We start from the raw sequence: 26,928 nt of genomic DNA on the forward strand, positions 1-26,928 counted from the left end.
CCCTTGCTTGCTAGTGATGGATGATTTGATGTCAAGCGTCTTTTAAGCTTGCTTGGAACCATTGCTTTATTTGATAATTTCATACTGCATATCAGACACATAGGGAGAGGGCATGATGGAACCCCTGTAAATATGAAACCATCATCTTTTCTTTGGCTTAATATTTTTATTATTATACAGTATTTATAAAGCACCAACAGTTCGCTCAGTGCTGTACATTACAATGGGAGACAATACATGAGACAGTACAATAATAATACAATGCGATACATGAGAGGTTCGAGGGCCCTGCTCCTTGGAGCTTACAATCTAGGAGGGACAGGGGCAGGGTAGGCTTCCCTGAAAAGGTGGGTTTTCAGGGTGCACCTAAAGGAGAGGAGAGTAGGTGATAGTCTGATTGGGGTAGGCAGTTTCAGAGGATGGGTGATGCCCTGGAGAAGTCCTGGAGGCGGGCATGGGAGGTGGAGACCAGTGTACTAGAGAGAAGGAGGTCTTGTGAGGAGCGGAGAGTGCGTTTTGGGTGGTATTTGGATATTAGGTCGGTGATGTAGTTTGGGGCAGTATTATGGATAGCTTTGTATGTCAGTGTTAGCATTTTGAATTTGATCCATTGGGCAATCGGAAGCCAGTGGAGGGATTGGCAAAGGGCGGTGGCGGAAGCGGAGCGGTTGGTAAGGTGGATGAGTCTGGCTGCCGTATTCAGGTTCGACTGAAGTGGGGATAGCCTGTGGTGAGGTAGGCCAGTGGGGAGGGAGTTGCAGTAATCGAGTCGTGATATGATGAGGGAGTGGATGAGCTGCTTAGTGGTTTCTGGGGTTAGGAATGGGCGTATTTTGACGATGTTGCGGAGGTGGAGTCTACATGAGTTTGTTAGCGATTGGACCTAGGGCTGGAAGGATAGCTTGGAGTCAAGAATGACACCAGGTACTCTGGCTTGCGGGGTGGGCCTGATGGTTGCATTGCTGGACGTGATGGATAAGTCAGTAGGGGGGGTGCACGGGCTGGGGGGAAAACTAGGAGCTTGGTTTTGGAGAGGTTCAGTTTAAGGAAGTGGCACGACATCCAATCTGATATGTTGTGTAGTAGGGTTGTGATTCGGGCGGAGACTGAGGGGGTGAGGTGAGGGGTCGAGAGATAGATTTGCGTGTTGAAGCCGTGAGAGTGTATCAGTTGGCCAAGGGAGGTGTAGATGGAGAAGAGAAGGGGACAAGGACAGAGCCTTGAGGGACCCCAACAGAGAGGGGGAGTGAGGGGGAGGTGGTAATAATATAGGCCTCCACTACCCTCTCTGCTGAGGTACTTGTGGATGATGAAGTTGATGGGTCAGATTCAGAGCTGGGTATTGGAGCCTTTCTTTGCCAAAAACGTTTTATTTCAAACAGTCCAGTAGTTTCTAACTAAGATTCTATAAGTTTGAGATCAGAGTTCAGTAGTTTGCACTGCAGAGTTCAGTAGTTTGCACTGTATGGATCAGAGTTCAGTAGTTTACACTGCAGGGATCAGAGTTCAGTAATTTGCACCACAGAGATCAGAGTTCAGTAGTTTGCACTGCAGAGTTCAGTAGTTTGCACCGCAGGGATCAGAGTTCAGTAGTTTGCAACACAGAGATCAGAGTTCAGTAGTTTGAACCACAGAGATCAGAGTTCAGTATTTTGCACCACAGGGATCAGAGTTCAGTAGTTTGCACCGCAGGGATGAGAGTTCAGTAGTTTGCACCACAGAGATCAGAGTTCAGTAGTTTGCACTGCAGAGTTCAGTAGTTTGCACGCCGAGCTTCCTGAGTGCCGGTGACATCAGCTTGCACTTTTTACTCAGCGGATCGGCACCACTGTAGAGAAAAAACATTGCTGGTTGGTAATAAAAATCTATTTTGCATAGATGGGGATATTTTGGCAATTTTCCTGCGGCACCCCGGTTGAGAAACGCTGAGCTAGGCAATTGTAGCCTAAGCATTCTAAGAGTTTAGAGGTAAACGGGAGCAGGGAGATGGGTCATAAGTTGTTCAGGTTGGTGGGGTCCAGCAAGGGCTTTTTAAGTATGGGAGTGATCTGTGCATGCTTTAGAGCGATGGGGAAGGCACCATTAGAGAGGGAGAGATTGAATATGTGAGTGAGGGAGCATAGGAGAGAAGAAAAGGTTGACCATAGTAGTTGAGAGGAGACAGGATCCAAGGGGAACGTGGTGTGACGGGCTTCTGAGAAGACTTTAGTGATCTCTTCAGTAGTAGCAAGGTCAAAAGAGGAAAGTGCTGAGGGAGGTTTAGTATAAGGTATGCTAAGTGGGATACATGTCTATATAGAGGAGATGCCCCTACGAATTGCATCAATCTCGTTTTTTAAATTATTTGCAATCTCGTACCAGTGAGTGAGTTACTGGGTGCAGGTGGAGGTGGAGAAAGTAGAGAATTAAAAGTAGAGAAGAGACAACGAGGATTGGATGACAGGGTATTAATAAGAGTGACAAAGCAGGCTTGTTTGGGAGCATGGAGGGAGGAATTTTATGTTAAGAAAGCAAATTTATATAGGGTGAATGCTTGCTGAAATTTGGTTTTACGCCACAATCGCTCCAGTGTACGACTCAGTCACCTAAGATTTTTGGTGTCGTCAGTCTGCCAAAGTTGTAATGGTCGGGGCCTGATACTTCGTGTAGTTAGAGGAGCAAGTGAGTCTAGTGTGGATGAAAACAAACTGTTTAAGACAGCAGCAGCCAGGTCAGTGCAGGACAGGGGAGAGATTCTGTCATAGAGGCGGTCAGATGAAGAGTGGAAAAAAAGGGTTTAAGTTGTGAAGGTTTCTGTGGGTAATTGTTTGCTGCTTGGAGGGATAGGTGTTTGAAGATGACGACACTGTAAAGGTGATGAGATTGTGATCTGAGAGAGGAAAGGGGGTGTTTGTGAGATTGTAGGGAGTGCAAATATGGGAGAAAACAAGGTCTAATGTATTTCCATCAGAGTGAGTGGAGGGCTGTATCCATTGGGTTAAGGCAAAAGATGAGGTTAGGTTGAAGAGTTGGGATGTGGCTGGGTTGTTCACATTAATGGGGATGTTAAAATCTCCAAGAATGATAGTGGGTAGTTCCGAGGTGAGAAAGCAGGGTAGCCAAGCAGAGAAGTCCTCAAGAAAGCGCGACACCGGTCCAGGAGGCCAGTGGATCACTGTAATCCTCAGAGAAATGGGAGAAAACAGCTGAATACAGTGAGTCTCGAAAGAAGAGAAGGATAGAGAGGGAGGAATAGGGAGGACTTGAAAGGTGCTCAGTGGCGATAGAAGCAAACCAACTCCACCTCCTTTCTGACCACTGGGTCTCGGTGAGTGGGTCCAGAGAAGGCCTCCATAGGAAAGTACTGCAGGAGAAGCAGAATCTGATGCTTGAAGCCAGGTTTCTGTAATTGCTAGTAGGTTAAGGGAGTCAGAGACAAAAAGGTCATGAACAGAGGTGAGCTTATTACAGACAAAGCAGGCATTCCAGAGTGCACATGAAAAAGGGAGGGTGGTTTTTAGGAGCATGGGGATTGAGATTAAATTGAGGGGATTGCGGCTATTCTCGGAGGAAGGAGGGTTCCTGATGTGGGGGTGAGATACTGGAGGACCAGGGTTCGGGGAGATATCCCCAGAGGTTAGGAAAAGGAGGGTGAGTAAAGTAAGATGGGAGTGGAATATATATGAGTGCACATGCCTTCCTGTCGTGGTGTTTGGGTCAGCAGATGAGTAAAGTATTAGCAGGAGGTGATGAGAGCAGTAGTAAGGAGATGATAGAAGTGAGGTGATATGTATAAGCTGTGGGGTGGAGCAGAGGGGTAAAGAAAAGAGATTCTGAGAGCAGAGAATATTAAAATGAAAAGGAGTAGAGGGGGCATTTTAAAAGGCAGATGGAGTGAGAATCAAACTTGTAGGAGATGTTTCCCAGGGTGTTTGCGTGCAGTCCATCCAGCATGAAGTAGAATTATTTGTTGCATCTTCCTGCTGCTTGAGTTATCCTGCTTTAGTTAAACTGTTGTGTTCAACTGCTGTTTTGTACTCCAGCAGAAAATGCACTCACGCAGGACATTGCCCCCCGTCTGCGACTGTACCCCCCATCTGTGTCCTCTCCCATAAAATGGTCTAAATTTATAGGGATATGATCAAATGAGCAACTCCTCTCTGCCCCAATTAGGAACTGATAAGGATCACATACATTTGGGGGGAGGTTGGTCAAAACCAGACCGGACACAGGCCAAAGTCATAAAATATGATTGATTCTCTGATAACAGAAAGGCAAAGGAGGTGAGCATCAATCACCACAAACAGACAAAAAGATATAGGACTAATTATTCTGAGTTTTGCAGAAAGACAATGCATAGCAGGGAAACAGTTTAAGGTGGAGATCACGTAACAGCATTTACCCTAAGTTTGCAGGAAGTCAGTGCATAGCAGGGAAACAGTTTAAGGTGGAGATCACATAAAGCATTTACCCTAACTTTGCAGAAAGTTAGTGCATCGCAGGGAGACAGTTTAAGGTGAAGATCACATAACAGCATTTTCCTGCATGAAAAAGCAGAGGATATGATCAGATGGCTGTGTTCAACTGCTGTTTTGCACTCCAGCAGAAAATGCACTCATGTAGGACAATGCTCCCCGTCTGCGACTGTACCCTGCTATTAGTGTAGTATATGTGAAGATTTTCCAGTGTCTGCTGTTTGCTTTTTCCCTAGATGACCTGTACTGTTTATTGACAATGCCTCTGCTTGCCGCCTGAATTGACCCTGGATTATTTATTGAAGATGCCTCTGCCTGCCACTTGAACTATCAACCACGTTTCTGCCTTCCACGTGAAGTGACCTCAGCCTGTTAATTGACCATGCTTTTTTCCGGCCTCTCAAATTGATCTTTTGCCCTTCCATTGTATTAGTGGGATTCAAGATAACACAGGGGTCTCACATATGTGAGGGGCTCCAGAATAGTTTTTTCAGAGTGGAGAAAACTAAGTTTTTGGCTTTCTCTGGGTTTTGTAATTCTCAGATTAGGGTCTGCAGACCAGAGGCTTTAAAGAGATTTTGATGGGAAGAAGCCTCTACCCCTGTGTCCAGGTCTTACCTGACCAAGTCCCTAAGCCTGATGTTTCTGCTTGCTGCCATCTGACAATGGCCTCTTAATCAACCATGCCTCTGCCTGCCACCTGAATTGACCACGCCACTGACTGCTACCTGTACTGCCTGCTTATGGACCATGTTCCTGCCTACAGACAGAACCAATACTTTGGTTGTGCTGACCATGTCAGCCTGCTGCCTGGACAATTCCTTTTGCTGTTGCTGAACTCATATCTGCCTGCTTCCTGGACCAATGCTGTGGCTGAGCTGGAAATATCTCTGCCTGCTGCCTGTACAGACTATGGAGAGTACTCCTGCCTGCTTCCTGGGCAATTCCTTTTGCTATCGCTGACCATGTCCATGCCTGTTGCCTGTACCAGTATCTGCACTACTAAAACCACAGTTAATCTTTTTTTTTAGCCTTCTCAAGTAACGAGATAGGCCATCAGTACATCAGGTTTGGTCAGGTGTGATTAATATTCAATGATTAGTACCATAGCTTGTAGACCCTATACCTTTCACACAGACCAAAAGATATACATCGATTGGGATTATTTTGCCAAAGCAATGTACCAGTATATATTTTGGCAACAATTTATGAAGAAAAATTACTTATTTGCAAAATGTTATCACAGAAACAAAGAAAAATGCTTTTTTTCAAAATGTTCAGTCTTTTTTCATTTATAGGTTCTGATTAAATACCAGCAAAAAAAAGGTTTAATTGTGTGAAAAAAGGACAAAAATTCCATCTGGGTAAAGTATTGCATGATGCTCTCAATTTCAAAGTGTGAGACTGCTTTAAGCTGAAAATTGGTCTGCGCATGTAGGGGGTAAAAGGTGCCTGTATTGGGGTAGTTAAAGCTTTGATTGGTGTTAAAAAATTTGAAACAATGCGGAGATGTACAGTATACAAGTAAAAGCTAAAGCATCTTATGTTGCAGTAAAGAGCACAAATGCTACAAATTAAACTGGGCAGAGGGCAGTTGTTTTCACTGTTACTGGTGGTCAGAGTGGAGGATGTTGCAATGGAGAGCATACAACAATATGGAGTGCAGATAAACATCACAAATGCTTTTGATAGTCAAGTGTAGGATTTAGTGGATGAGAGCAGGCTACAAAGGGAAGGGCAAGAGAGAAAAAGAATATATAAAAATTATCCTTGGAGGTTTTTTTTAGGCCTGCAATTTGCCTCAACTATGCAGAGTTCTTCTGGTCTGAGTGTCAAAATGTGGTCAAGAAAAATTCATGGAATGTAGCTGATGCAATTTAAAGATGTAAGGCATAGTCCCATGTAACTAGTAGTCTCAAGAAATTGTTAAAGAAAATTAAATGCAAACAATATTGGCTGAACTTCACCACCACCAAAGAGGCAATGTCTTCAGATTACAAAGAGTCTGCAAATCAAATTATATGTTTCATAACCCAGGATCTGATTGCTGGAGTATTTGAAGACCACCTTATATGAAAATATTTGAATACTTTATTTTAAACCCCAGCTCTAGGTTAAGTAATAATTTTTTCTATGCTCTACTACCATGTCCAATACCCTGGACAATGGACACACCCTCTCTGTCTTTGGACCACATTGTATTAGTACGCAACAATTCCAGGTAAAGCTTTATTCACCCACTGAAATGCATACTATTGCCCATTCAGATGAAAAAACACTTGGAACAGACTTCCCATTATTTCTTCATGTTTTATCACGAAGGCTCTGATTTAGACAAATTAACTTATTTAAGTTTGAGAAAAATATCAAGCAAATAAAAGCACTAGAAAACATACACAATACTTACATAACAATAAAAGCAGTCTATTTTCAATAGAATGCTTAAAAGTGAGTTACATAAAAAGGGGTACCAAGGCAACTGAAGTAGGTATTGTAGGTAGGCTTTATCTTTATGCTGGTTCAGAAAATGTATTTAAGATTAACAATATTAATATTTATAAACTGGTAATACAATTACACACAAATCATTTCATAATTAATTTGATTCAAAGACCCAGTCAGTTTATGAGAAATTAAAAAAAATTACTCCTCTAGTTAGTAGGTTGCTGAAGATGTGGCAGACAAGATGGCTAATTAGGGACAAAATAGCTTCATTATAAAAATTTTGATCTGTGCTTGTTTTTGTCTTTAGATATACTCTTTGCATATTGAAAAAAGAAAAAATATAGGCAGCGCTAAATAACCAATCTTCATATATCATATAGGTTATATATAAAGTCCATATACACTCCAAGAGTAAAGTCCACCTCATTCCAAGTGATTAAATTAATCCAGTGCACAAAAAAACTGAACGTGTGATTCTTCCATTCATATAGATATGCTTCTGTGTATTCCACCACTGATTAATCAACGATGGGGCCTTACCAAATATGTTGGACCATAAAGTTATAAATGGTCTGAATTGCTTTTAGGTCATACACCTTCCACCGTAAGATCTGCAGATCAGTGCACTCCCATTCAAAGCAGTTCATGGCTGAAAAAAATAGATACTTCCTTAGTTTAGCAAGCTTAAAAATGTCCTTTATTAGACTAAAATATAAAATCCAGCAAGATATAAGTAGCAGATTTGGTTATGATCCAATAAGTAAAAATTAGCAGGCTGATGGTTGCAAAAAAATGCCTGCTCCAACCGACTAGCATGCGTGATGTCGTCACGTCTAGGCCATGCCCTACATGTATCGTTGTATACGACGTCTTCGGGGGATAGCCTTAGCGCAGATTATATTTTTTCTTTTTGCACTTGGCAATTGGTATCACAATTTTGTAGTAGCTGCTGGTTTACGTTTTTGACCAAGCGCAGATTTTAACTTGAATATTTGACTTGGATTAATGTAAAAAACCTTCTGCTTTTAGAACCACTTTAACTCAGCACTTGCTGTAATCATATTTTATTCAATACTTGGATTGGTCCATTTTAAATCTTTACACAACCAATATGATATACATTATGTCAATTTGTATACTTAATTTGAGTGCGCTGAAATAAACAGAACAGCTTACTTATCATGCTATCTAGTCTATCTAGTGTCTACTGTATGTAACTATGTCTTATCTTCTAAATTGGGTATCACTGAATAACAGGGTTTGGGTATCTGTTCGTGAGTTGAAAAATCCCATAGCACTTAATATTACTCTGTAATTTTAGGTATACTCAATATATCTTTAGCTTTTTTTCTGTTGTATGATTGTGCAAGTTATCATTCTTTTTTACTTTATTTCCTGTCTGTTATAATGATATCAAATGCAATAACTTTATGTAATTAGAATATAACTATGTAATCTATTAGGTTTAGATATAGATTTTAAATGCATCAGTTAGTGTTAAACAATTTAAATAATCTTATTATAAATAATTTTTTGTTTCAACATGTCCATATTTATTATACAGTCATCCCTAAGATTCTCCTTACCACAAGAATTTGGCTTATTGAATTTAATCCAATATTTAGGATTTTCTCAACTGAAATGTGATTTATTATTAGTAATTGTAATCTGTTTAAATGGCATTTGAAACGATAAATAAATCACTACATTTAGTCATCTGTACTCATTAAGACTTGTTCTTTGTAAAAGTGACATGGTGATGCAATCTTTACATTTTGCTGCAAGAGCACCCTTAAGCTTTTCTAATAACCTCACACACATATTCCAGCTTGACACACTGATCCACTTCAAATTTTAAAACTGCCATTAGGATATATTCTTTCAGTCTACACACACATGCTCAACGCCTTGCCAGTTAAATACTTGTTCCTAAACAACACTTGTCCAAAATCAGCAGTAAGGTGTAGCATTGTTACAATACAGTAGAAAGCATTTGTCTGCTTGTGACTGTTAGTTCTAGTATGTCTATCTACCTTATTATTTTAAGATCCGGTTTTCAAAATCTTCCTATTTTTTCCTGGTCTTTCTAAGGCTCATATTAACTGTCTTTTGTATTGCATCTTGATTGGTTTCATGTTCTTGGCAGTGCTCCTTTCAGCTCTAATGTGACAGTTTAAAAAAGATAAGTCAATTACACTGGCATTATAGAACATTTTCTATTTGGATAATAGGTTCATGTACTATATTGTCAGGAGTTCACTTAAAAATCAATAAATCTGGATGCTCAAAAGAAAGCAATTGAGGGGTAATTGATAGCAAAACTGTCAAAGGTTTTGATTTCTCATGTGGGTCTTTGTACATCCCTTGTATAAATCTATGTGTGGTCAAACCAAAATATGTGCATGGATTGATATTTGTTAATGGTCAACTCACTTATAAAGTTATATTAAATAAAGGGTAGCTGATACACTCTTATCAATGCAAAGACACTATTAGCTTATGATTAACAAATTATGATGTAACAGTTTTTTTTTTCTTAAAGTGTTACTAAAGCCACAAAAAATAAAATCAGTCTGTATATGCAGTAAAGCATGCTCGTTATACTCACTGTGGAACCTAAGGGTTAATCTTCAGCAAGTGTAAAAAGGCTGTTTGATCCTGTCTTCTCTGATCCTCCCCTTCTTTTACAGTCCCCAATCCATATGCTGATAGTGCAGAGCCCTAGGAAGCACTCTGCACATGCTCAGTTTGGTATGTATGGCTGGGGAGTTTTTCTTTTTTTTGGGAGGGTGAATGTGATCAACACAGGGCCAATCAGCACTGTCCAGACAGAGGGACAGGGGTCATACAGCCTTATAGCACAGTCAGAGGAGAATGAAAATTCCTCTGACAAGCTTTAATCAGTGCTCGGCCAGACTCTCATGGAAGTTACAAGACTGCTACATACTGCTGATTAGAAAAGGTATTTAGCAGTTTATATTTACCAAAATAATTGCATGTTCTGTGTTCTGTGGGAGACCAGATATAGTGAATGCAGGGTCCTGGGTTTAGAAACACTTTAACTGTAGATGTAAACCCTCTCTAAATTGCATTGTTTGATAATGGTCTGTGCAACTCAACTTTCTCTGTGCTGATCTCTCAGTGTTTCTGATCTCCTGAGGCTCTTTGAAGCCACTTCTTGTCTACGTGCATGGACTGCTTTTATGACTGTATGGAATTTCTCAGAAAGAGTTTCCTGATGGTGACAACAGTAGAACCTGCCTTTGTAGTTTGTGTTGAAATTGTCATTTCATGTCTCTATAGGAAGCCTGTGTGACATAGTGATAACTCAGTAACAGAGCACTATGCATCAAAATGTTTACCATTATTAAGTGATGTAGTAGAAGTAGTTACTGTAGTAAATTATCATTATTTTGGTTATAGTTGTGCTATCTATTATTTTCTGCTATTCAGTTTACAATGGTATAGCTGTAATCCTTTTTCATGCATTCGAGAACTGTTGAGAGTTTTCACCCCATAACAGGAATTCCCTGAACAAGGATTTAAATGGCAGGATCTTAAATATAACTTTAATGAAAGCTGTAGGTTTAAAACAATAAATTTACTTTTAAAATTACAAAAACATGTTAAAGCTTACATGATATTTTTTTATGTTCAAATGGTATTTATTGAAAACATTTTCCAACATACAAAAACATAAACATAATAACAATAAACTGGAAACTGGAAAGGTTCACATGAAGGATCATAATACATGAGTAGAAAACAGGAGTATAGGATCCCCACCAAGAGGCCGGGGATCTTTTAGGTTCTAATTGTACACATGAGAGGTATGCTCATTGTCATGCGAACCGTTCTAGAGGAATATATATATTAAATGGGGGGGAAATGGGAGATGGGGAAGGAAGACAAGAAGAGAGGGCACCAGCGGAGTACAGGTTACGTGCATTACAATAGGTAGTATTTGTAATCATTTTACAGTGCAATTAGGGTTTTTTAGCCATCGAGACCATTGGTTATTAAATTTGTGAGAGAAGGAGTTTCGGAGAGCTGTCCGTCTTTCCATTTCACATTGGAGGTTAAGATCTGAGAAGAGGCGAGATAAAGGGGGGGGTGGTGGTAGAGCGCCACAGTCTAGTAATATTGATTTTTGCAGCTGCTAAGGTGTGTATAATGATGGTCCATAAATCCGTAGGAAATTTATCTATGCCAATGTGGAGGAGAGCTAAAGCGGGGTTCGGGGTCACTAAGGTACCTGTAATTGAGGAGATTATTTGGAAAATTTTATTCCAATAGGACTTAATGGACCTACAATTCCAGAGTATATGGAAAAGTGTACCAGACTCTCCGCAGTGTCTCCAGCAGGTTCGCGAGTGTTGTGGGTAGAATAGGGCTAATTTAGTGGGGGTTAAGTACCATTCGTGTAAAATTTTTAAATATGTTTCCCAGTGGGATGAACATTTCGAGGCCTTGTACGTAATGGTGAATGTTTTTTCCCATATACTTGGGGTTATTGACTGGTGGAAGTTTCTCTCCCAATTGGTTAAGGAGGACGTATGTGTTGCAAATTGTGTTTCAAGTATAAGTGTGTAAAAAATAGAAATTCCTTTTTTTGGGTAGTTGGTTCTTTGAAAAAAATGGTGTGCCGTTGCAGGAATTTCTGTTGTGTGCGGGATATTTGTTTTTTTTAGTGCATGGGCTATACGTATGTATGTAAATTGTTCGTTTTCGGGGAGGTGGAAAGTGCTTTGAGTGGTGTAGAAGGAGTTTAATTTATTTGAGGAGTATAAGTCTTGAATGTGGAGTATGCCAAGGGCCGACCACTTTGTCAAGTTTAAATGGGGAATGATGTGATGTAGGGACAATAGTGGGGTAGGGATTCGGACGTTGTTGTTCTCTAATTTATTATAATCAATAAAATCATGCCATGCTGTTAAGGAGGCTTGTATGCATGGGTGTTTGTGAAGATTTTGGATACGCGCCGCTCGGGGTAAATATAGTACGTCTGTTAAAGAATGTGGAAGGTACAGAGATGTTTCCAAGGTGGTCCAGATTTTTTCAGGGGAGGGATGCCACCAAAAGAAGAGCTGATCCAATAGAACAGCTTGGTAGTAGGACTTCATATGTGGTAGGCCTGCTCCACCTCTGGAGGTTGGACGTATTAGAAGAGTTGTGGTGCATCTGGGTTTTTTTGAGTTCCATAGGAATTTGTTTAATATAGCCTGGAGTTTAGTGAAAAATGAATGTGGGACCGGGATAGGGAGTGTACGGAAAATGTATAAAATCTTAGGGAGTATACACATTTTTAGGGTTGCTATTCTACCTAATGCCGATAGAGTAGAGGTACGAAAGTTCTTTAGGTCCTGTGGGATAGTTTCGAGTAGCGGTTTGTAATTAGCTGTGTAAAGGTGATCAGTAGTATTAGTAAGTCTAATCCCCAAATAAGGAATGCTGTCTTTTGCCCAGATAAAGGGGAATTGTTTAGAAAGTAAATTTTGGGTTATAGGAGGGGTATATAAATTTAATATTGACGATTTAGGTTCGTTAAGTTTGTAATATGAGACCGCAGCGTATTCTTGAATGTGTGTACGTATCGTTTGGAGTGATTTGTGTGGATTTGTAATCATCAGTATAATGTCGTCTGCGAAAAGACTGATTTTATGCTCAGTGGTGAGATATTCAACTCCCGTGAATTTTGGGTCATTTCTAAGGTTAGTCGCTAGTGGTTCTATAAGTAAGGCAAAAATTATGGGGGACAGGGGGCAACCTTGTCTGGTTCCATTAGTTATACAAAAGGGTTGTGAGAGCGTGCCGTCAGTTAAAACTCTAGCAGATGGTGTAGAGTAAAGGGCGAGGATCGCCGACAAGATCCAGTCCTTAATGCCAAACTTTTGAAGTGTTAGCGTCATAAATTTCCAGTGAATTCGGTCAAAAGCCTTTTCGGCATCCAGTGATAGGAAGAGGGAGGGTCGTTTGTCTGTTTCGAGGCGATGTAATAAAGATATAATCCGTCTAGTGGCGTCAGGAGCTTGTCTACCAGGTATAAAACCCACTTGGTCCGGGTGGATCAAGGTGGGTAGGTATGGGAGTAGTCTTTGGGCAATTATCTTGGCGTATATTTTTATGTCCGTGTTAAGTAATGAAATCGGTCTGTAATTTTGAGCGAGTTGGGGGTCTTTGCCCGGTTTCGGGATGGTTGTTATTATCGATTGTAGCATGTCAGGGGGGAATTCCCCGATAGATGCTACGTGATTATAGAGGGCAGATAAGTGTGATTTAAGGTCGGGTGCAAATGTCTTGTAAAATTCATTAGTGAAGCCATCGTTCCCTGGCGATTTGTTTAAAGGTAGGGTGGTTATAACTTTCTCAATTTCTAAGGGTGAGATAGGTACCGATAGAGATTCAAGTTGAGAAGGGGTGATATGGGCGAGGTTGGTGTAATGCAAGAAGCGTTCGATAGTGGGAATCGTTGGTTGGGTAGTATTAGGATCATCTTTTATGTTATATAGCTGCTGGTAATATGTTGCAAAAGCGTTAGCGATATCTTGTGGATTTGTAAGGGGAGAGCGTGTGGTTGGGTGTTGGATCGTCAATATTTTGGGCTTAATTCGTTTTTGTTTAATAGTCTTAGCAAGAAGAGAACTTGCTTTGTTTCCGAGAGCATAGAATTTGGCTTTTGTTTTTTGGAGGTTAATGTCATAAGAATGGAGTAATAGGGTGCGTAATTTGTTTCTATCACGGTTTAGAGTTGCAGAAATGGAGGCGTTAGGGTGTTTTTTGTTGAGTTCCTCATTCAAATTGATAGAGGTTAGAAGTTGGTCAATTTGTTGAGAGCGCTGCCTATTTATACGGGAATTTAATTGTATGAGGATACCTCTCATGTAGGCCTTGTATGTTTGCCATAGTGTAGTAATTGAGATATCCGGAGTGGTGTTGGTAGCAAAGAACAGGTTGTGGGCTTCTAAAATATGTTTCTGGTTGTCCGGAGATTTCAGTAGTGAAGAGTTAAGTCTCCAAATCGGTGGGAGCGCCGAGCGTCGATCATCGTTCAAGGATATGCTGGTTGGTGCGTGGTCCAACCAAGAAATGGTTCCAATGTTAGAGGAAGTCACCTGTTGTAGTGTCCATTTATCCGTGATAAACATGTCTATTCTGGAGTATGAAAGATGTGCCGGGGAATAGTAGGTATAGTCTCTTTCGGAACCATGTTGGCATCTCCATATATCATACAAGTCGTGATCATGTAGAAATTGATTAAAGGTGTATTTAGTGGGTGGCTTCTTAGAGGAGGAGTCCACTAGTGGGCTGCTCATAATGTTAAGGTCTCCGCCGATTATGAGTTTGCCTTGTTTATGGTCAGAAATGGTCTTGCAGAGCGTTCGATAAAATTGCATTTGGTTGTTGTTTGGGCCATATACGTTCACTAATGTGTGGGTTATGTCATTAATCTTGCAAATGAGGATATAAAAGTGTCCAAGTGGGTCAGCTAGCTGCGAGATGAGGCGGAAAGGAAGAGAGTCTTTAATGGCTATAAGAACTCCGTTTTTCTTTTTGGGATTGGTTGCCATAAATAACTGTGAGAAATGGTGAAGGTGTAGTTTAGGCATTTTATCCGTGGCGAAGTGGGTCTCTTGTATAAAGAGAATGTCGGCTTGGGATTTCCGGGTTTCTTTAAAGAGCAGCGATCTCTTGAAAGGGGAGTTTAGGCCTCTAACGTTCAGAGATGTGATATTAATCATTTATATAAGTTCCTTCAGTGATAATATACCGTCGGGTTGTTGTTTGAGAAGGTCGTGATTTGGTAATCTCTCGGTAGAGGAAGAAGATAGAATAATTGTGGTACCAGTAAGGCTCGATTGAAGGTTTAGAAGTAGTGTTCCAAGTAGCCGCAAGTATTACACGCTCGGGAGTAAGGCGGAGTAGTTGGTGGTGCCATAGGAAAAGGTGAGAGGAGACATAGGGGACAGTAAAAATAGTTTTGCAAAAAAAGCAAATAAGCCAAGTAGCCAACATCGCTACTTCAGAGCAGGGGGGTATAAACAGGCATTGACCATTGGGAGGGTCATGCCGAACGTGAGCTTGGAGAACGAACTTCATAGAATGTAGGCCGATCGCCAGAAGTGTAGATATAGAGAAAAGACCCCCGGGGGGGGGGGGAAGAAAAGATGTCAGTACCTGGAATGTCCTATGCAACTGCTTATGATGCCTCCATGTGTTGGGTAGAGTTAGAGGTGGTGTCCTGTGTATCTGCAGGGAGGATGTTCCATGTCTTAAGCAGGTCTAAGCCCGCTTCCAGGTTTCTGACAGTGAATATTCTGCCTTGTCGTCGTATTATTAATTTAGTAGGGAAGCCCCATTGGTAGGCTATGCCGTGATTCCTCAGGGCCTTAGTGATGGAGATCATTTTTTTCCTGTTAAGGAGCGTAGCTTTGGACAAGTCCGCATAGAGGCGGAGATTTGCGTGTGATGGCGGGAGAGGTGGCGGATTTCTAACCGCAATCATAATTTTTTCTTTCACGTGGTAAAAGTGCACTCGGATCAGTACATCTCTTGGGATAGATGTTGGCAGAAACGCCGGTTTGGGCAGTCGGTGGGCTCGATCGATCGCGAGCTCTAGATCTGGGAGCGTTGGGAGAAGTAGCTTGAAGTATTGCTGTATGTAGGGTAGCAGATATTCACTCGGCACTGATTCAGGAATCCCTCTGAGTTTGATGTTGTTGCGGCGTGAGCGATCTTCTAAGTCTGCTAATTTTAAATTGATTTGCTCAATATCAGAGGAATGATCTGCGTGAGCGTCAATCAAATCATTATGTGCTGTTATTATGTCGCCCAGACTGCTTTCAATATGGCAAATTCTGCGTGCTTGGTGCTGTACCACGCTAGTTATTTGATTTAAAGACGCAAATATGTCGTTTTGCAGAGATTGGCGGAGTGACGTCAGTAGGTGTTTCATAGATACCTCGGTTAGTGGCTGTTCTGCCGCTGGGAATGCGTCAATATCTGGCAAATTTAATGTAGTAGGAGGAGGTATGGAGTTTAGGGCTGGAAAATGTATGTCAGGGTCCTGGTCCAGTCGTGGCCTGGATTTGGCAGGGCTGCTAGTCGTGGGGGACAGAGGGGGTGACAATTCACCAGGATCCCCTGGGTAGAGTGATGCTTGCAGCCTCGGATCCCTGTGCTGGGCCCTGTAATCCTCCTCGTGGCTGCTGTCTCCCTGTGAGTCTCTGCTGCGGGCGCCATCTTGGATTCCCTGCACAATAGCAGGGAAGAACTGTGTTAACTTCCCGGGTTGATCCAGGGCTCTCCTCCTGCGGGGCATGGTGATCGGGATGCGGGCAGAGGCAGGTAAGTTTGCGGTGAGGTTTATTTCCCCCGGGGCCGGTTAGTGCCGCTTTATAGGTGGCGGGTGGACGGAGCTGAGCTCAAAGCGCGTCCATCCCGCAGCCGGCCGCGCATGCGCCTCCTTACATGATATTTTGATGATCAGATTTACAAATCTACTCTAACAATCTCTTATATAACCAACTTTTTCAGTCGTTTTGATAATTTTTTTTTCACCCTTTAAGCAGTACAAATTTGTAAAGTATTAAAGAGGCCCTATTGCCAGACCATTAATTTCATTATTACATGTGCATTTAACATAATATATGCATGTTATTTACCTTTAAAAAAATGCCTCACTTCTATAAACATCCAAATGTTGGGTGCTGCCATCTTGAATGTGAAGTGAGTCAACCCAGAAGATTAGAGCTGTCACTAAAGTGACACCTTATAGTATTTCCCTTTGCTCCTCCCCTAACTGCCACATAAACGTTTATGTAGGAAGTGAGAGAGGGGATGCTGGGCCAGCAGAGAGAATAATTAAACACTCCCAGAAGAGAAGACGGCTATGGCATGCAAGGAGAGAGAAGGCTTGATTATGGAATTTATTCTCCTAGAAAAGTCATATTTTCCAGCAAATTCAAAGCCAAGCTTTTTAAATTGAGACCATGTCTCTTTAATTGTGCTCCACCTTCCAAAATAGTTTGGATTTTTGTTGTTACCATAGGAGACCTATACACACAGTTTACACATTATTAGCAGTAATAAATAAAAATATGCAAAAAGGTTAAACTATCACAAGTTATACTGTAGGTGGCTTTTCCCACCATATGGCCTGCTGTAGAACAAAAATGCATATGCATAGCAAGATCTACTAGCCATAGTGCAAAAACTAATGACAGTATATATAGTTAGTTGTCCCAACTTCCTTCAACTTTACAAAACAATATGCAAAAAATGTATACTCAATTTGTGAAACTAAATCTTATTTGCTAAACATTATACAAAATCTTTAATTATTTTTGCAGATTTAGCGATTCATACAAACATTTAAAATCACTTAAAATTTCCTTCCAGCATTACCATTTGGATACAAATATAAATGTGACCCTTTATATCTCCTTTATTTATTATTTTATATTGTCCCCAGTTTAAACTATGGTTACTATACACATACATGATGTGATTAATTCATAGACATGAAGATCTGCATGAGCAACCAGGCATATTAATATTAGGAATCCACTTGCATGTATTAACACCATTCATAGCTAGTGGTTTCAATGTAATCTGGGTTTAATTTTCTTGCACACCCTGCTAACCTCACGTTGTGTGACTTGTTCTTTGAATAAACATAACCCTAAAAATATTATTGTTATTATACAGGATTTATATAGCACCAACAGTTTTCTCAGCACTTTACAATATAACGGGAAACAATACAGCAACAATACAGTTCAATACAAGAGGGAAAGGAGGGTCCTGCTCCTTGGAGCTTACAATCTAGGATGGAGGGGCTAGTGATACAAAAGGTAGTAACTGTGGGGGATGGACTGGTTGGAAGAGTAGAAGATTCCATTATTAGCTGAGGGCAGGATAGGCTTCCCTGAAGAGATAGGTTTTCAGAGATCACCTAAAAGTGAGCAGAGTAGGCGATAGTCTGATTGGGGTAGAGAGTTCCAGAGGATGGGGGAAGCTCTGGAGAAGTCCCAGAGACAAGTATGGGAAGAGGAGACAAGGGAGCTAGAGAGCAGGAGAGGAGAGGATGGTTTGGTTGATATTTGGAGACAAGATCGTTGATATAATTTGGGGCAGAGTTTTAAATGGCTTTATACATTATTGTTAATGTTTTGAATTTTATTCATTGGGCAACGGGAAGCCAGTGGAGGGATTGGCAGAGAGGGGGGGGGCAGATACAGAATAGTTAGTAAGGTGGATAAGTCTGGCAGCTGAGTTATTACAGGTCTATATCCCTATGGGGTAGTTCCTTCGTCCACCGTGCAAAATGATTGCAGAGTTGGCACCTTTCATACATGGCTCCTTTATCTCTTTGGTATATGGAATCTGAATGTGTAAAGATCACTTACATACACCAAGTTCCCAGGATCAATAGTTCCAGTTCAAATTCTCTTAAATACATGCAACATTACCTAGAAGACCTTGTCTTTTTAGGAACATTCAGATGGCTATCAAAATATGTTTTTAAAAAGAAACTCAAAGTTCTCAGCATAAGTCAGTAAGAGTAATCCACTCGTTTATGAGCAATTGCCCAGTTTGAAACCTATTAACAGTGATGTGTCTCAGTTTTGCCTGGATGATATAAGAAGTTCACAATATCGTAACCATTCACTTAAGGACAACACCAGTCTATTCAGATCTGCAGCGGCGTAGGTGGAGCAAAGTTTGCAGCCTGAGCAAAAGCAGAGTAATTGGCTTTTATAGCAGTTAGTCTGCCAAGCACTTGCATAGTTAAAAATCAATTACAGTTCACAGTGTTGCTTTGATGGAAATTGGTAACAGCAATATTCTACAGTCTCATAATCATCAACATGTTACAAACACCAGTTATTCAGCTTAAATAACAACTAGTTAGGATTGCAGTAGCATAGGTGAAGGCAGCTATGTACTCTAAATAAATAATAGGGAGCACTTCAAAACAGTTAACTTTTCAAATGTCATTTATTTATAAACGGAAGCATCATGTAAAGACAACCATAAATTGTAGAAAATGCACATGATTTCATCACAGTTTCTCTATCCAGACAGAAGAAGACTATTATCTACAAGCACTATATATCTTTTCAATAGAACAGTAAAGAGATCCAGGCAGAAAATACAGTGATTAACAAACAGTCAATATACATAGATAAATACCAGAAAGTACTTTCAGCTGATATGTGGATACTCAGGACCAGGTGGAAGATGGAATCACAATGTTTGGGGGTAAAAACTTAATTTACAAGCAAGAATCACCTCTAGATAGAGGAACTATGGGCAGATATTGTACCACATGTTAGCTGAAGGTTCCTTATGATCTACCCATGTGTATTAATGTTTGTGAATTGTAGTAGTTTTGCCTGGATATCCTCCCCGTTCTCTTATTTAGAGTGTATTATTTCTTAGTTTTTATTGGGGAAATTTTGTCTATGGTTATAGCACCTGCATTTGTTTAAATAACTCTTTATTTACTGATGTTCTGAATTGTGTGTGCATTAGCCTTTTCTTTGTTTTACTAAGTTTGAAGACAATTATATACATCATTATAATGCAGAAACAAAGCTGTATATGCAGGTTTTTTCAGCTCTTAGGACAATCAGTCCAGCAAGCATTAGACTTGTGTATAAATTGGAGTAGTACTGCACTGCACTTCATATTGTTGTGCAAGAAACAATATCCTTTGGTTAGACAGGTATATCCCAGGCCTGGCTGGGAGCACACGCACACGCACACACACACACACATATATGTAAATATAAAATATCTTCCTCAGAGGGATGTTGTGGCTTTCACTATACCACTTTGAGATCATCTTGTTTAGGTTTAGGTACATGAAAAAGCTGTTACAATTACAACTTAAAGAAGGATTCAATTTGGCCCAGGAAAACTAGATGAAATTATCCCTGGAGTTCATAAAGACTGGTGATTTAAGTGTCTCATGGACATTCTAAAAGTGGTGAAGCATGTACTAAAGTAATGTACCTGTCTAGAATTGGTGATCTAAACTTGCTCTTAAAGAAAATCTCTCAAGGTAACATCTTTAATGGAGACTTATTTTTATTATTATTATTATACAGTATTTATAAAGCGCCAACAGTTTGCTCAGAGCTGTACATTACAAAGGGAGACAGAACATGCGACAGTACGAAAACAATACAATGTGATACACGAGGGGTTTGAGGGCCCTGCTCTTTCGAGCTTACAATCTAGGAGGGAGGGGATAGTGGTACAGGAGGAGATAGCTGTGGGGAATGGAGTGGTAGTAAGAGTAGAGGCGGTTGGAAATTAGCAGGGGGTGGGGTAGGCTTCCCTGAAGAGGTGGGTTTTCAGGGTGCACCTAAATAAGAGGAGAGTAGGTGATAGTCTGATGGATTGGGGTAGGGATTTCCAGAGGATGGGTGATGCCCTGGAGAAATCCTGGAGGCGGGCATGGGAGGAGGAGACCAGGGAACTAGAGAGAAGGAAGTCTTGAGAGGAGCAGAGTGTGCGTGTTGGGTGGTACTATGATATTAGGTCAGTGATGTAGTTTGGGGCAGTATGATGGACAGCTTTGTATGTCTGTTCCTGAATCATTAAAATACCTATTTGAAGAAATTCCTAAGATTGTCTATTGTTTTTTATTATTGCAATGTCGGTGAAGAGGATGTACTAAAGAAAGAAATAGCAGCTTAAAAAAAATACTGTAGTGTCATGGTTACAGTTTCTGCCATGCATTGTAAACTTTGTAGGTTTGATTCCATAGCTGCTTTTGACTTGACATTTTTTCAGTTTTACATTTTCATAAATTAAATTTCAAACAAATAATGTACAGGACTCATATGTACTCAGAACCCTACAAAAAAAGTTAGGAGTTGTGATATTTTTTTAAAACAATGAGTGCTTTTTTTGGAAAATAAAAGGTTAAGCATCTTGAACCTAGAACTGTACTTAATGGAGAAATACTAACCTAGCAATTGTTCATTAATGTTACTTACTTTGAATATACAGTACAATGATAGCTCTTACTAACATGAGGTTAAAGGCAATCCCTAGCAGATTTAAAAACCTAAGTAAGCTTTCCCCCAAACTATGCCTAATAGTAACATTTGTATTGTACGAATAACATTAAAAAAATTTAAATACAGGAACAAATAAGATTTTTTTTTTAGTAAGGTAAATGTTATTTCTTTATTTTACAAGCATACATATTTATATTTATGATGGTTGATATGAAGGTCTAGACTGGATAGTTGATACCCACATTTTTGAGTAAATCCTGACCTCTCTCACTTTTTCTCTATCTCTCTCTCTATCTGAATGTCAAAAGAGAGTTGGTCTTGATTAGCTCCACTTTCATAAGATATAAGCTTTTTGGTATTTTATTTTGAATTTGGCACAGGCGTTGTGGCTCAGATTAGAATTACCTGAATTTGACTCACACATTGCTGTCAGAAACAAAACTGTCACAGATGTATCTTGAATTGGGTGAAACATATTATCAAGAGTAATTAAGGCTAAAAAAGTAGCACCACAGTTGTTTAAACTCTCCCCTATGTCTTTCAAGTATAACTATGCTTTTAAATGTCCAAGAAACAGTTTTAGTCATAGCTAAGAGAAAAGAAAAGCCTAGTCTTTTGCATTTGCATCTGTTGTCTAGTGGATCCACACTAGTGTGTAGTGGGAATTTCCAATAGTTTTTGTTTGCATGAACATTTTTATGCATATATGTGGAAATAAGTAATACTGAATTAAAACTGCCTACTCACTTAATGTGGCTAAATGGTTAGCACTTCCGCCTGGCAGTACTAGGGTCACTGGTTCAAATCCTAGCCATGGCACCACCTGCCTGGAGTTTGCATGTTCTCCCTGTGCCTGCGTGGGTTTCCTCTGGGTACTCTGGTTTCCTCCCACACTACAAAGACATGCTGCTAGGTTAATTGGAGCCTGTCTAAATTGGCCCTAGTATGTGTATGTATGAATGTGAGTTAGGGACCTTAGATTGTATGCACCTTGATGGTTAGGGACTGATGTAAATGTATAGTATATATGTAAACCGCTGTGTAAATTGACAGCACTATATAAGTACCTGTAATAAATAAATTGATTGGTAAAAAGGTTGCATGCTGCTGCTTAGTGACATTTGACCAGTTCATGTTTTTAGTTTTTACTGCATTAGCTTATCAAACCTAGTACAGTATCATGCTCAGTGATCAGAGATGGCCATACAGTCTGTGCAATTCACAGAGACCCATGAGATCCTGTGGCCTATTCATACAGGTAAAAATTGGTATATGACTATTATTTTCCACTCAGTTTCCTAATGGCAGCAGACACTAGAGATGGCATGCACCTGGTTCCACCCCTGGCACAAGGATATATTAAGGCAATATCTTGCTTTAGAGTAGGTTAAGGGGCCTTTGTGTTGTCATAGACCTTTGATATGCTGTTGAGTGTAATGCTTGGCAGTGTATCTATTGATGGGTGTAGTGTACTGATGTGTAAAATGATGTTCTGTGGTGTGAATCATTCTTTGTATAATATTTCTGAATCTGGGGTGTGTTGGCCAAAAGATTATACAATGAGCTAAGTATACTGTTGTGCAGTTTTAGGTGTCCCAAACGTATTATTCTTCAGTGTTATGTGTACTAAGTACAAAGTTTTTTAGTGTAAGATGTGTTGGCTATAATGTTAACACTGTTCTGGATATAGTTGGAAGCAGTGTAAGGCACCCATTCTCTGATCTCCCCCCTCCCCCTCAGCCTGTATTATGCATAAACTTTAACAACTATTGTCTAAATTACTATCCCTGTATGTTTTTATTGGCATCAATTTGTTTTAATAAAAAATATAGGAGTTCTATTAGCCCCATTGGTTTCCCTTGATAGTGGCTGTTATGTACAATTCTATTTCATAAGTTCATATAACTAACTCCTGCTCACTCATGTATACCAGCTATCAGACGTCTGGGGAAGAAGGGAAATGCTTACCTAGTATTGGCTGCACTACCCAATCTGCATCTTCCCTACGTGAAGCCTCCCCCCCATTGCCAGGGTGATCACTTGCAGGCAGGGGCGGACTGACCATTTGGAAACTCGGGCACTGTACGAGGGCCTGGGGTCAGTAGGGGGCCCCATGAGATGCCCCTGGTACCTTTTTCATAGGATTTTTTGAATTTGGGCAAGGACACAGGGGCCCCATGATCCCCTATTGCCCGGGGCCCCCATGAGTTGTCAGTCCACCCCTGCTTGAAGGTTTGCAGGTGAGTAGGGAAACAAAGTTGGTAGTGTTCACTTGTATTTGTAGCCCTATTTTTACACCCTTTGCACGCTACTTGTGCGTTGTAGTGCCACCTGTGCAGAGCCTTCACTTCATCTTTAAGAACAGAACTGAATCTCATTTAAGTCCCAATGCCACCAGTCAACCTGGTCTTGAGGATAACAAGTTGATGGAGAAATTTCATATTTCATATTCCTTAATATCAAATACAACCCCAAAAACATAACAAGACACAAGTGCTGTCCCAATTAAACAAATGTTTAAATTACAATAGACAATGATCCATACAGTATTGGGTTTGAAACTCCATATATTGAACGGTAGGAATCAGAACCATCCAGCTTTACATATTTCCAAACAGAAACATTAATACATTGTACTGTCTTCATAGTATGTCTTTGTGAAAGGATACTGCATTAACTTACAGCCAGTTACCTGTGAATAGAGACTTCTTTATTTCTCTGTCAACTTACTTTCTTAGTGGGTTTACCCCTTAATTCTGTGTCATAGGCAGATCACACTTCAAGACCAGTGATGAGCTGAACATACCCAGGTTTGGTTCTGCAAACATTTGTTGAAATCATTGGGGGCCGAATACTCATTTTCAATTATAGCCATGTTTTTAGCTATAAAAAAAAGGGCATGGAGGTCTGGGCACTTACCTGGTTGACATGTACCAAAGAACAGAACATTTTTAAAAAGCCATTTTAAATTGGCTCATAAGGCAACATGAAAAATATGCAATTATTTTAAATAATATGCATAGGGGATGCCTCAAAGCTGCATATATAATTAGGGGTTAGCATCCATTTTTATTTGGACACTTATGATTGAAATAACATACAGGTGCACCCCAAATAAAAAAACCTGTTTGAACAGGCTGCAAGGTCTGCAAGATTAAGCAGACAGTTAGCATCTGCAAAACAAAAAAAAACACATAGGATAGGAAAAGCATACAGCTTAGCAACACAACTAACAAACAGGAGTGGACAGTCTGCAATTTTGGATGACTAGAGCAGACAGGGAATTGTACACCAGTGCTTTTGTTTTTGGAAGCTTGGAAGCAGAAAATATCTTTGCAACTATGAAATATTAATTATCAAGAGAGGGTGAGAGTAACCAGATTGCAGTTTTTATCAAACACTGGGCTTTTTCATGCAGTAGGAAGGACAATTTACAGAATTAATGCACACCCTTTTAAACCTTTACAAACTGACCACTACTGATCAGAGAGGGGAACAAATCAAATTATACCCTACAATTAATTTCTTTTCTACACAGAAGATTAAACAATTTAAGTACTTTCCAGCACAGCTTTTGTATCCTTTTGGAGAGGCCACTATTTCTGACTTTAAATACTAAAATTAGATTGCATATTTGATATAATATACTACTGCACAGATTTCAGACAAACAATATCATCCTTGTTAATGGGAGACCAATTTGGAGACAGCTTATTTCTGGCCTGAACTTGTAAAGGAAACTACAGTATGTTTAGGTGTACACTGGTAATGGAAATTGGACACGTCGCTTTTTGAGTTTAGGCAAATATGGAGGCAGAGAGTCAGCTTTTTTCAGCTAGGAAAAAAATGTCAGATCTGATGCACATTAGCACTTCTTTGTAAAGAAAAGGCTATTTAGAATTCAGGGAAATGTTATATTTTAGCCAGCTAAAATCAGTCATACTGTTATTTCTCCAACAAATAATCTAGAAATCACACCGATTTTATGCACATCATTTTCGTCAGAAGACATTTGAGAGGGTGAGAGCAGTCAGGATCAATCTGTAAATCCAAACATTACATTTTGATTCTCCGAGTTCAAAGCAGAAAAATGTTTTGAGGAATTATATGCACATCAGGGGTGGACTGACAATTTGGAAACTCGGGCACTGCCCAAGGGTCGGGGTCAGTAGGGGGCCCCATGAGATGCCCCTGGTACCTTTTCATAGGCTTTTTTGAGTTTGGGCAAGGACACAGGGGCCCCATGATCCCCTATTGCCCGCGGGCCCCATGAGTTGTCAGTCCACCCCTGATGCACATACTGTATTTCAATGGAATGTCTAACAGGCCAGAATTTGAAAGGTAAAGAGCGAGACCGAGCAATTTTTATGTAAGGAATAATAGGGAAAAGAAGGTTCTCCAGTTTTAAGGCCCTCCTTTTCCACATGGGAAATTAGCAGTAGAAGTATCAGGGCTCCCCCTGCATAGAAATGAATAGGGGAGCCCTGATAGGTGAGAAGAGGTCACGTGCCCCAGCACCTTCTGGAAATTTTGGAGGGCCATTCAGGATTGATCAGTAAAGTCAGGTGACCCCCCAGGAGTGTTCCAGAAAGTCCTGGGGTCCATATTTAAAGGGACATGCCAGCAGGTTCATTGCCAGCCGCCGGAGGAAGATGGAGCTCCCTGTCCCCCCCTTGTTGTCGCAGCCTTGTTATGTGGTAAGGTTGCCTTTGCTTGCAAAGGGGGACAGTTATTAACCACTTCAATACTGGTAACTTTTACCTGCTTCCTGCGCAGGCCAATTTTCAGGTTTCAGCGCTGTCACACTTGGAATGACGATTGCGTGGTCATGTAACACTGTACCCAAACTAAAATGTTATAATTTTGTTCACACAACTAGAGCTTTCTTTTGGTGGTATTTAATCACCACTGGGGTTTTTATCTTTTGCTAAATTAACAAAAAGAGACCGAAACTTTTGAAAAAAGTTTGCAAATAAATATTTGTTCTTCATAAATTTAGGCCAAGATGTATTCTGCTACATTTCTTTGGTGAAAATAACCGAAAACAGTATTTATTATTTAGACTGTAGGAAAGTTATAGAGTTCACAAACTATGCATATATCTGAAAAATGTATCAATCCTGAAGTACTGACTGACAATCTAGTTTCTTGAGGCCCAAAAATGTCAGAACAGTACAGATATCCCCCAAATTATCCCTTTTTTGCAAAGTAGACAGTCTGACGTATTTCATGGCAAGTTTTTTGAAGGTGTAATTTTTTTGTCATAATTTTCCAGAAATGAAGAAATTTAAAAAATAATTTTCACAATTTTTTTTACATACTGTCACCAGTGCAGTACAGCATCAGCATATAACTGGTGTGGCAGTGATCAGGGACACTGACTGGTGACAATATGAAAAAAAAAATTGATAATTTTTTTAAATTGTTATTTTATTTTTTTATTTTTTATTACATTTTTTCTCTTTTTTTAAGATTTTTTTTCATCTTACACTATGACCAATGTAGTAAAGTAGTATAATGTTGCCATAGTAACACTGTACTACTTTGGGGAAGTGATCAGTTTTTTTTTTGTTTTTTTTACACAATTTGATTGCTTATAGCAAAGAATTTCTTTGCTATAAGTAAGCATTTAACTGAATGAAATTGATTCATTTAGGTTTTTTTTGTTGTGATTAGCTGTGATTGGCCATGGCTAATCACATGACATGGATGGGCTGTGATTGGCCCAGCCTTTGCATGTGATCACTGTGACCATTCACAGCTAGACACACTTATATACAATGGATGGCATGAAAGGAAGCCATCCAGTGTATACATGTGACCTGATCTGATTGGTCACAGCAGGTCACATGGTACTGGCAACGGGGCCGATACACAGGTCTGTCATCATCCGTGTCCGAGGTACACGGCCCTGATCTGGGAAGGATGTCATATAACACCCTCCCGGAAGGACGAGGTGTTCGCCCGGCTGTCATTTGACCATAGGCCGGGCA

Source organism: Staurois parvus, unplaced genomic scaffold (genome assembly GCF_062004578.1).
Source record: "Staurois parvus isolate SC_StPar_1 unplaced genomic scaffold, SC_StPar_1.0 ptg000048l, whole genome shotgun sequence".
Taxonomy (NCBI): Eukaryota; Metazoa; Chordata; class Amphibia; order Anura; family Ranidae; genus Staurois; species Staurois parvus.